Here is a 10,254-nt window from a genome sequence, read left to right as displayed (position 1 = left end):
TACATCGTCGCAGTGAGTAATAATGAGTGTGTGTGAGACGAGTGAATGCATTTATTGCGTGATTCGAGAGTATGAAAGGATGTGTGAAAGTGGACGAAGGTGATCACGAAGGTGTGTTACCTAAGTTTCCATATATCAAAATATTTTTAAACATGTTCAGATCACTCTATCTTTTTAAAAATAGAGATCCTTGGCATATTACCTCTCCTACTAACACAATACCCTGGTTCCTGTAATGTCTATGAAGGTAGTATGGGTTTCCTGCACCTTCTTAAGTAGACGTTGAACTAACATTCCTACTTCCTTTCCCCGGCGATTGTAAGGACGTAGCCAGGTATCCAATGAAAGGCTTAGTTTGCAACTCACATCATCTGTAAGAAGGATACTAGTCCCAAGTTTTTTTTTCTGTGATAACAGATGATGTGTTTGTGAAGGTAATACTACTATCTCTATATTTATCCTAAGCTGATCATTGTATAGCCACCTACGATGTAAGCAATCTCTTTTGCTATGCTATGCTATGCTATGCTATGCTATGCTATGCTATGCTAAGTTCGGGCACTAACTTCAGAGGTAACTCTCCAGTCTATAAATCTGGACTAAATCACTGAGCGGTGCGACGTTGCACAAGCCCTCGAGAAGGAGTGCGGTGTTGAGATGGCCACTGAATCAATCCTGCCTGAGAGGGTCCATCGGTGACCCAGGTGACTACCTTCTGAGTCGACTAGCATCAACAGATGCGAATCTGACCCTGAAGCGAGCAAAGTTGGCTGGTCAGTATGCCTCCTGAACATACTCCAGCATCTGAACGTTTGCTTCAGATGCTTCGAGAGAGGGCATGAGTCCTGGACCCGACAGGAGCCGATTGCATAGGCGTTGCGGTGATGCAAACCATAAAATAAAGGACTGCAAGGAGCTTCCCGAGTGCTTGACTTGTTACAGAAAACGGAACGCCAAGCACTTTATCGGAGGCACGAAGTGCCCAACCGGTAAACCGTCTACTGAACTACGGGCGTAAGGGTAACACAATACAGCTGAACCTGAACCACTTTTATGCGGCCCTGCAACTGCTATATCATGCAGCCTCTGAGTCGTAGTCGGACATCGCAACCGTATCGGACCCTTATCGCATTCTTGCTGAATTCGGGTAACTAGCTCTCGGATAAGTCCGATATGGCAGCCGACGACGACGACGAGCAGGTTTCCGGTTCGGGAGGTTGTGTCAACCTCAAACCAAGGATACGCCCCAAGGTGAACGGAGTGTTCTACTGCAGTTTTTACGCTCCACCACGTTGGTATATCAAGAGATTTGTTCAGATGGTCGACCTCATAACCATGGAACTGACATTTTTAGCGCCGTTGGTGGAGACCAGGCTCTTCAACGTTTTGAATGTTGAGTGGGGAAGTCGCTGTACGAATTGATGGGGTCTTATTATAAATTCTGGCAAAGCTCAATCTAGATCTGGCCGACGTAGGGACCAAAGTACATCAATGATGTGACGTTTTTTAACCCAGAACTGATCACGAACTGAAGAGTAGACGGTGGCTACACCACTAGCAATCATCAGTTAGTTTTCTATAGAGTAGAGCCTTGAAATATCCGTGAGCGAAAGACATCGCATTGCGATGCTGAGACGTTTAAGGAGACAATAAAAAGAGACCTCGAGGGGGGCAGTTGACTCCACCCGCATGCTGACCAATAAGTTGCCACACTTTTGCGAGCTTGTGACGTCACCATGCTTAGGACTCATTAGCATAAGAATAAAAAGTCACCGAACACCAGTGGACTGCTGCAATAGCGGACCTCCGTTGTACGTGCCTCCATACAAGACGGAGGAAGCAACGTGCGCAAACCATTTAACATATGATAGAACGCAGCTCAGCATTCGGATCTGCAAGATCGATGCTCGAGAGTGCGATAGAGGCGAGAAAGAGGGGTTGCTTCGAAAGACTATACACGAATGCCAATACGAACTCGTGAAGTAATGACTACAGGATCGTAATGACCAAGACCAATAGCGTATTGGCACTTGTAGAATGATTACAAATGATTCTGGGGCGTATCCTCGAAGAGAGTCGGAGGGTTCGACTCTTTCCACGCCATGAGCCAAATCCGATACTCACGTTCGACGTTTCAGTTTCTCAGACACAAACCAGGCATAGTCGGCAAACCTACCAGACATCCAGTTTGTGAGCGAAAGCAGTCGAGGCTGAGGAGAAGGTAATGGTTACGAATGAGGAACTCATCGTGATCACCAATTTTTCAAAGGTGAGCAAGCTACCGGGACTGGATGAAGTCCCGAACCATCAAAACGGCCATTAAAGTGGCCCCCGTGCTGTTCCGGGTAATCATGCTGAAGTACCTGGATGACTGCCTCTTCCCGAAGAGTTAAAAGCGGCAGAAAGTGGTCCTATTGCCGAAGGTTGGGAAACACCCATCGGCATACAGACCCATTTGTCTACTGGACACTACCGGCAAGGTGTTTGAGAAAATTATCCTCAACAGACTGGAGAAGTATACGTAGTATAAATGGAAAAATATACCGCATCCCGACGGGACCCGTCAGGATACGATATATTTTTCCAAATCTGTATCATATTTCCAGTTCGCCTATTTTTCGCTTTCCCTACTTCACATACTGTCTGCTTAATGAACTTACGTGTTAACGGGTAAAAAGCCGTTGTTAAAAATAGAAATTTAGTTCGAAAAAGCTCAGCGGTGCGGTAGCGAAAAAAACTTCTTGTCAGTGTGAGTTCCTCCATGCTCAGGAATGGTGGGCAAGTCTGGTCCAAAGTGTTATCAGAATAAACTGAAAAGTACCTATAGGTTCAAGTGTCTGAAGATAGCCAATGCGTATCGTGCAGTGTCATACTACGCAACCTGCGTCTTGTGCGGTATGATGCCTAGCAGCATCGCCATTAAGAAGGATGTACAGTGCTTTGATCAACGTGACACAAGGGGCATACGAAGTACCAGAAGATCAATCTCGATGATCAGTTGGCAGCGGGAATAGTCCAGTTCAGCGAAGGGTAGATGAACGTACCGACTTATTCCTGTGGTATCCGGATGGGTCGGAAGGCGCCATGGAGAATTGAACTTCCACCTGCCACAGACCTTGTTAAGCGGCAGGCAGTATCTACACAGGTTCGGGCACGCGAGGTCCCACTTTTGTCCCGAGTGCGCGGCTGTGAACGAGATCGCTGAGTATGTTTTCTCCGTATGCCCTCGTTTCGGGCGTATGAAGAGCGACATGATGGCATTAAGTGGGCAAGACATTACTCCGGACAACTTAGTTCAGAAGATGTACGAAGAACTAGAAATTTGGAGAGTGGTTTGTGGAGTCGCCACTCCAATAGTTCTGGAGCAACAACATTTGTGACGGATCAACCACCAACACGCCAATGGTGGCTAACTAACCACTCTTCAGGTGGTTAGCTATGAGGTGAAGGAGTACATGAAACACAAAAAGCCACTTCCCACCGTAATACTTAGCCGTCGTCCCGAGAGGGCCCCACTTTCTGAGTTCTCTTTTCAGGTGTCTTGAGCAGATTTTCTCGCCATCTTGCTGATTAAAAAAGGGGTTTCTTCGCAGGTCTACCGAACGAATTAGAGATGTCCAGCTTCTTCTGTCTTGGGCAGCCTTTCTCCAGTTTCCACGTACACCAGCAGATCGTGCATCTTCTCCCACCGCGTGCGAGGTCTACCGCGAAGTCGACGGTTTCTTCCTGGTTCTCTACAGAAGATAGATTTGGCGGCTCTCCATCAGGCATTCTGACCTAATATCAGTAATCTGAAAAGACCTAACATCAGTAACATTCGAAAAGTGCCGACCGTCAATCAGCACGTGATCGATCTGAGAGCAGGCTTTTCCGTTTGGTTTCCGAATATTCAAACGTGGAAAATATACACACTACATATAGCCATTCTTCTGGTTTCAATTGGTTGACGAGCGGAGGCACGCCTTCCAATGACCGGGTGGAAGAGTTCCTTCCTCCCAACCTGTGCGTTTGCGTCTCCGATGACGACTTTTACGTTGTGCTTTAGACACTCGTCATAGATTCGCTGAGGCTTTTCATAGAACTCATCTTTGACTTCATCGGATTTCTCGTTTGTCGGTGCGTAAGTATTGATTAAACTGTAGTTGAAGAATTTGCCCTTAATCCTCAACACACATATACGGTCATTCACGAGCCTCCACCGGATGAATCTTGTTTTCTGATTTCCCATCACTACGAAACCGACGCCCCGTTCCGCTGCTTTGTCGCCACTGTAGTAGATGTGGTACTTGAAAGAAGTGTGTGCAATAAGGTCTACTGCACGGAATTCCCTTTCTCCGGAATTTGGCCATCGAACCTCCTGAATCGCTGCGATTTCGAATCCCTGCCGCTGTAGCAAGCATGCCAGCCCGCGCCGGTTCATTAAGAGATCGGACGTTCCAAGTACCCAATTTCCAATCGTTTACCTTAATCTTTTTCCATGTTCGTAGCCTAGGCCTTTTCCGATTGATTCGTTCCGTATTTCTTATTTCGTTGTTCGTGGTTGAAGAAACATTTTCATAAATACATAGGTATATCAAAAAACGACAATGTTAAGTTTAATTCTTTCTAAACGACAATGCGTCTCCATGGGAGCCCGGTATCAAAACTCTTCAATCAGTCCAATGTTGTTAATTGCTTTGCGGTGTCCGGATATTTGTGACGGCACTTTTTCCAGAACTAGCGTGAAATCCTGCATCAGAGACTCCAACCAGTTCAACAGTTCCACACTAAAGTTAACCGCATCATAATGATATATAGTATCAACAAAGTGCAGAAATAGCTAATCCAATTTACCTAATGCCCACTTCGCCAACCCAATAATGTTTGCGAAACTAATTTCTAACGCACGTTTTATCAACATCAATATTTACTGTGTACATTACCTTATTAATGATTAAGATACACATCTAATCGTTCAGATAAACTGAGAATTTATGATAACTATGATGATTCTGAAAAGGGAATTATGGTCAAAAATTACTGGATTGACAATGCATTCTCGAATCGGCACAAAACAAAAATGCGAGCTCTGCTCAAGATCACATTTACTCTGTATTTTTGCTTAGTGTAACATAATTTCGGTAGGGAGTGAAGTGTGTATATTTGATTCCGATGACTATAAAGTTATTTTAAATTTCCAAGACATTTGCAACCGGCGATCGTCCTTAGTTTTCCCACACAAAAAAGCTACCCCAGATTGGAATTGAGTTCTGTTCCAGTTCGGTACGTTCGCAGACCAATGAGCAGCGTCTGAAACAAGCAACCCACACTCTGGAGCTAGAGCTGCTGCTTCAGAAGAAAACTTCCAGACACCAGAATTCTGGAAATCCGAATAAACAAAAAACTTCTTTTCGTGGACGAGACGCAAACGACATAGAGACGTAGCCAGGATGGCAAAAAAAAAAACAACTAGCTCTAACCGGGTTAAGTAGGTCTGCTCAGGAGGAAACAAAGTTTACCTAACAAAAGCAATCCTGGCAAATTTGTTAGTTTTCGTAGGAGAAACGAGAGCCGGTACGGGAGGAAAGTAGAAAATCGAGAAACAAACATATTTTGCAGATGATGCACTGCACTAGAAGGTCGGTAAACAAGTGGGGAGCCAGAGCGAACTGCACTGTGTTCAAGATGAGTGAACTAGAAAATGCAGCTGCAAATAAGCAAACAACAGCGTGTACATACACACAAAACAGTAACATGGATTAAAGAATAAAATCAAAAGGGGAAAACGAAATAAAACAATAACGGCTACTGGTAAAGATGGGTGGTGGGTGCAAAGGAGGGGGGGGGGGTGAAAGAAAAACTCGTGCAGGAGAATCGGAGCAAAACTTTTACGTTCGAGTGAAGCTGTGCGAAACAACGGACTCAGTGTACGCAACCCACTAGAATAGGACGTAATGAGACGGTTAGGGTGACTAGAATAAAGTATTAGAAAAACTCTCTGCTCAGCAAAGCGGTAGTTTGTCATTGGTACAAAGCGCCTTCACGTAGTTTCGAGGCTCATTTTGTAAGCTATGTTATAAGTCAAATGGTTTTTTGGGTGCTACTGATTTGTTCATGTGATAAAGAAGCATTTGCGGTAATCACTTTGCCGTCTCCTTTTCATCAGATATAATTGAACAAAGCAAAACTAGTCATACATTCAATATTCTTTTAGACTACTGGACTACGCATACGATGATAATTTAAGGACAACTAAATAGAGTGCAATGAAGAGTCCAACTCAGATCGAAGGGTAGCCGAACTGAAAGAGCTGGGAACTACAGCTAACCACTACCACCGCCGCTGTTGCCCGCTGGTACTTCACGCCGCCTTTGCCCATTGCCATCGGTGCTACTGTTCGCCGCTGCTGCCCGCTGCCCGCATAATCAATAACCATAAAACGTGCCTAACAACTAGTTCGGGATACAGTCCCGACTGTATGGGGTATGGTTAAGCCATATGGAGGAGAATTAGTCTCTTATATAGCCCAACGAGTGCATCCCGGGCTAACTAGGTTGCTCGTCCTTTTTAGGGAAAGGCAGCAAGCGACCAATGAAAGGTCGACTTTTGCGTTTCGATAAGGTTCAACAATTTCCAATAGTACAATATTTGGAACAACCAGATTACAATTTTTGCATGTGGACGGGCGCTTAGATGATTTTCCAATCGATTGCAGCAAAAATGACGGAAATCGGTTGGAACCAGACTTAGTTTAAAACGTTTGAAATTGGACAATTTTTGTGACGCTCTCGATGTTTTCGGTTATTCGGTTTTGAAGATGGACCCCTGTATGCCTGCCGTAAGACGTATTATACGTCAAAAAATATCAAAATGCGTAAAGGTGAAACGGGATGGAATCCAAGCATTATTTTATCATTGTCAACAGTACATGCATATTAGAGACTTACCCCGTTCATTCATTTATTTATTTATACCTTTGATGACGAACACAAAAAACGTAACGCTAGAAATCTAGATTTCAGACCCCATCCCCCTATGTAACAATAAGTACGCAACTGATCCATCTTACTATCGACCTATTTCCACATTGTCAGTAGTAAGCACAATTTATGAAAGGTTTCAGTGGACAGGTTAATATTTTTTTAATAAATTCAATGTCCTGTATAAGTTCCAATATGGTTTCAGGAAAGGATGTAGCACCTCTACTGCAATAACTGAGTTGGTTGATTTTCTGTTAGAGAAAATAGATAGCAAATGTGTTGTTGGTGGTCTCTTTATTGATTTGAAGAAGGCCATCGACACTTTAAATCATAATATTCTTTTGAAAAAATAGAGTATTATGAAATAGGTGTATTGGCTAATGATATCACACGCAGACACCTGAGTGAAAGACAACAGTTTGTGGCAATAAAAGATGTGCAGAGTACTTTCCGTTGCATATATGAGGGAGTTCCTCAAGGGAGCAATATCGGACCTTTTTATTCCTTTTTTACGTAAATGACATAGATAATTTGCCACTCAAAGGAATACCAAGATTGTTCGCGGATGCACTATTTTGCCCTAATCATACTATGTCATCTCTGATCTCCAGCATAAATGATGATTTGCAAGTTCAAGTAAAATATTTTGAAACCAATTTACTCTCATTGAACTTATTAAAGACCAAATAGTTGGTGTTCCATTCTCCTAGGGAAAAAAATCCCCCACACATGAGTCCGTCATTGGGGTCTGAATTTATTGAAAAAGTGTCTAATTTTAAGTTCTTAGGCCTGGTGCTGAATTCCACACTGTCTTGGAGAGACCATATTGAATATTTCCAAAGGAAAGTCTCATTCTTATGTGGAATCATGTATCGTATTACTAAATTTGTTCCTAGAAATGCCCTTTTAACTTTTTATCATGGTTGTGTACACTCTCATTTCCAGTATTTGAACATTGTATATGCTTGCAAGACTAAACTTAAAAAGCTTCAAGTATTGCAAAACAGATGTCTAAAAATATTTTTATAACTTGCCGCTACTACATCCCGCTCTACATATAAATATATATAAATGCTTCACACAACATTCTCCCTATACAAGAATTACGTTCGCTGCCGTCTTGCTTATACGTATATCATGTACTCAAAACCGAAATATGCATCGCAATCTTATTTTGCCAATCACAAACCACCAGCATAACACCCGGTATGCGAACAATCTTATACGTTCGAGAACCTTTACAAATCTTGGTCAAATGCGGATTTCCTTCCATGGCCCATCTGTGTACAACATCCTTCCGGAATATTTGAAAAATACCAACAATCGACTGCTGTTCAAAATCAAATTAAAATAGTACTATGAATCAAAAATCAATGAATTTTTAGAATAAACTTGTGGTAATCTCTAAAGCAGCCTGAATAGGCAATCATTCGTTCCACTGGGCAATCCCTACTTCTGCATAATAACTGATCACACCGGTCAATTCGGAGATTTCTCTCGCATCTTGTGAAACGTTTTACATGTAACATTTCAATCAGGTATAGCGATGTAGAATTCGACACATATGTTTCTGTATTTTAAAAGATTTGTTATAAGCATCAACAGTACGACATAATATGTTAGAAATAGTTGTATTAAAAAAAACTCAAGAAGTCAATTTAATTAAAAATCAATATGAATGATACCAACCACGTGCGAACTGTGTATGGGACAGATATCGCAAAAATGGCACAAATATTGCCTCCTATCTTCATTGCTATTTCTAATCTAGCTTCAGAAACAAAAGCATCAATAGTAGTTCTTAAAAATTTCCCGAGCGATGCTGCACATGATGCACATACAATTGTACAACTTTTTCAAGTTCCATCATTCTCGCTTCTGCGTTTACGAAGCTGGTCGATTTTTTTCTCTAAGGCGATAAAAACGACCAGCTTCGCTTAATTTACAAGCACGCAGAAAAGTGTTGTAATATTGCGTGGTGACAGCTCGAGTATTGGCACACTGTCTGTCATCTATTCCACAGCTTAAAACTCATTTTATGACATTACGAGACATGAACAATGCCAACATTTCCGTTCACCTTGAGGAGGTCGAAGGAAGTTATGTGCTGAATATTTCATTGCAATAAGACCAAAAATAATAAAGCGGCGATGAAATAAAAACCGATGACTTTGGCAAGTAACAATTTAGGACGTGGTAATTTTAGTTTTTTACCCTCTTGTTCATTGCGTTGTGTGTTAATTAATGATAGCTCCTCGTTGTCCTACGTGAATAATGAAGTTAAATGTCAGATATAACCTTCTACTTTTCAATGAATGGTAGTAGTTTTATAATACAATAAAAATATAATTTTCTGATAGCTTGGATTTTCAACAACGAAAAAAGCATTTATTATGAAACATAGCTATTTTTAAGATTTTTTAAAGAGGCTTGCGGTGTTATTCCTGACTAATTTCTATTTTCACAACGACTTTTATCAGTCAACCTTCAAGTTCATTAAAGGCAGACAGTGTGTACCACTGGGAGAAGCGAAAAATAAGCGAACCTAAAATATGATACAGACTTGGTGAAAAATAAGTCGGCAGTACGAAGATAGATTCCGGAACAGTACCATCGTCCCAGTTGTTTAATTTGTCAAAACACCATGCCGGAGACAAGGAGATTACGGGCTCCAGTCCCATCTAGATGCAGTATATTTTTCCAAGTCTGTATCATATTTTCAGCTCGCTTATTTTCGCTTCCCCAGCTGCACACACTGTCTGCCTTTAATAGGCTTGCGATGTCTTCGAAATAGATGAGTCAAAACCCATTGAGAAATATACGGATGTGGTAAAGGGAAAAGTTTGTACGATTTTAATTGACTATTTTTATAAACATATAATGGAACATTTCACTTTGCCGTACATCCTTCGAAAATATTAGTCTACGCTTCTCAACTTTTCACGTGGAGCGAAAAGAGCGAGGAGCAGTTAAGAAGGACTAGTTCATCTTAGCGAGCGGAACCGCTCTGATCCATTTACTGCAGTGAACCATTTTGCCCACCTCTAGTTCTTAGCCCGAACAGCATCTTTACTGTTGGTTTAAACCGATTTCAAAATGTAGAATTTATAACATTTTTGATACTTACCATTTAGACAAACCATACACTCTTTTGCGTGGCCCTGGTAACCTTCCTATGATTTATTGGTTTAAATCGGATCCCCATCGTGCAGTATTTTTTTGCATCTCACTGAGATATACCACACACCTGCACGTAGCCCCAATAGCAATAGCATTCAGATTGTCTGTTGGTTCT

This window comes from Wyeomyia smithii, chromosome 1 (assembly GCF_029784165.1).
Source record: "Wyeomyia smithii strain HCP4-BCI-WySm-NY-G18 chromosome 1, ASM2978416v1, whole genome shotgun sequence".
NCBI classification, from domain to species: Eukaryota; Metazoa; Arthropoda; class Insecta; order Diptera; family Culicidae; genus Wyeomyia; species Wyeomyia smithii.
Note: the sequence above shows the minus strand (reverse complement) of the source record.